This window comes from Moschus berezovskii, chromosome 15 (assembly GCF_049115385.1).
Source record: "Moschus berezovskii isolate FMDL1 chromosome 15, NW_MosBer_1.0, whole genome shotgun sequence".
In the NCBI taxonomy this organism is placed as follows: domain Eukaryota; kingdom Metazoa; phylum Chordata; class Mammalia; order Artiodactyla; family Moschidae; genus Moschus; species Moschus berezovskii.
This window is the reverse complement of record NC_142474.1, coordinates 19,978,206-19,980,396: the sequence shown is the minus strand read 5'-3', so window position 1 is coordinate 19,980,396 and position 2,191 is coordinate 19,978,206. Positions and strand designations below refer to the sequence as shown.

At 43.2% G+C, this 2,191-nt stretch overlaps 1 non-coding gene across 1 annotated transcript; it reads left to right on the top strand.

The window, feature by feature from the left end:
- The first annotated feature begins 1,231 nt into the window (after positions 1–1,231).
- LOC129535600 (small nucleolar RNA SNORA73 family) lies at positions 1,232–1,431 on the top strand. Its single transcript, XR_008681687.1, has one exon. It is a non-coding gene; the product is annotated as a small nucleolar RNA SNORA73 family (small nucleolar RNA).
- The last annotated feature ends 760 nt before the right edge of the window (positions 1,432–2,191 follow it).

Below are 2,191 nucleotides of genomic sequence, written 5' to 3'. Positions count from 1 at the left end.
AAATTATTACAATACAGTGTGTCTAGGGAGGAGACATTACTTAACTCCCCTGGAGAGAAGTGACAGGGATTCATGTCAAGTCCCATGGTATTCAAAAAGTATTTCTTGCTTGATTGGCTGTTCTTCTTATTAAATAAGTAGGTAAAGCATATTGTCACTCTCCTGCTACCCCAGAAAATTTCATCACTAATAAGCCTGGGTGATCATTAAGGAATGGGTCAGTAGCCCAAGTGGAGCCTCCCATGCTCAGCCCAGCCAGGCATATCAACAACCGCCCAGGTGGATGAAACATGTGTAAGGCAGTGGGATCCTTCTGCACTGCTGAACATCTGGTTTGAGGCATCTAGGTAACTATGAATGAGAGATATTACTCCTCTGGTCCAGATCCTCAGTATTTGGTACAGCTAGTTTGGCTGAGAAATTAAACCACAACAAAAATTAAGTGTTGCTTCTCCCCGCTTTTGGCATGTCAGAAACTGTGGCTATGAGCCAGAATAGTAACAGGTTTTGAGAGTGTTCCAGGGCAGAGCAAGAGCCCCAGGTAATAGGAAGATATGCCATGAGAAAGCCCTACATTTTACGAACAGTAGCAGTAGGTACTGAGAGCAAATTGCATGCTGAATTTAAGGTACAAAAGGGGAGGAGGGTCTTGCAAATTCCCCAGACTCACTATCACACAACAAATATAACTCTCTGTCCAGCTTCTTAAAATCCTTTGGTGTTGTGTCAAACAGTTTCTAATATTTTATTTCTATCCTCCTTTATTGTTTCTTGTTGATGTTGTTCATTCACTCAGTTGTGTTCAATTCTTTGCAACCATGGCCTGCAGCGCGCCGGGCTTCCCTGTCCTTCACCATCTCCCGAAGTTTACTCAAATTCATGTCCATTGAGTTGATGATGCCATCCAACCATCTCATCCTCTGTCACCCCCTTCTCCTTTTGCCTTCAGTCTTTCCAAGCATCAGGGTCTTTTCCAGTGAATCAGTTTTTTGCATCAGGTGGCCAAATTATTGGAGCTTCAGCATCAGTCCTTCCAATGAATATTCAGAATTGATTTCATTTAAAATTGACTGGTAAAAAAAATAAAAATAAAATAAAATAAAATTGACTGGTTTGGTCTCCTTGCTGTCCACAGGACTCTCAACAGCCTTCTCCAACACCACAGTGTGAAAGTATCAAAGTATTTCTTATTACAAAGTGATAACATGCTTGTAAAAAAATTCAAATACATCCAGCATGGATACCCCAGGAGGTCACTCTCCCCAGGCCCTAAGTGGGGTACAGGAGCGTAGGGCTCTGTCCCATGATGTTCAGTCCCTTTCCATAATGTTGGAGGTGAAGCCGGGCATTGCATCTGCACCTGCATATTCCTACAGCTTTTCAGAGTCCTATGGACAATGACTGAGAAGACAAACCATGCAGGAAGCATCTAAAAAAAAAAAAAAATCCTGGTTCCCCTCCCAGGTGCCACCAGCACAGCCCAGAGCAGGCTGTCAGGACTGCAGCTCATAAACACCTAGTTAGGTCGGCAGCTAATATTGTTTGCAGTCTTCAAGAAGATTCTGCTGCCTTCACCTCTTCTTCAGTTCTCATCTTTCACTATACCTCTGTCCCAATAGGTGGTTAGCCATCCCCCATCACTGGGACATTACAATTCTTTCCTTTCCTTTGGAGATCAAGGCCTTGACCTAAAGGATGAAGGTGTCAGCTTATCCCCAGTGTCATAGCCAAGGGGATGTCTGTGGCGTACACTCAGTGCCCACTGAATACTGATATACCATCTCCCTACCTTACAGAGATGCTCTGGACACTGCTGTCTCCCATAGCCCCTCAATCAACCCTCACACATTAGTACTCAAGTGCGTGCACACACACATGCACAAACACAGATCAACACTCCTGAGGTGTATAAACCACTCGCATTTAGCCATGACTTTTCATGCCCTCTTTTCCAGACTTTAATCAGATTCAGTCACACTAATACGTTTATAAATCCCTCAGCTCTTAAGGGTACACAAGTGGCCTTTACAAAATCCTTCTTTGTGTGACTGCTTAACCTCCCCAAAGTTCAGGAAGCAGGAATCAGAAATTATGGATTCATAGAATGTTAAAATAGGTCTTTCCATTCTTTCGTCCATTAAACAAATCTGTATTCAAGCTGTACTCTGTGCCTTGTAATGTGTAATGGGTT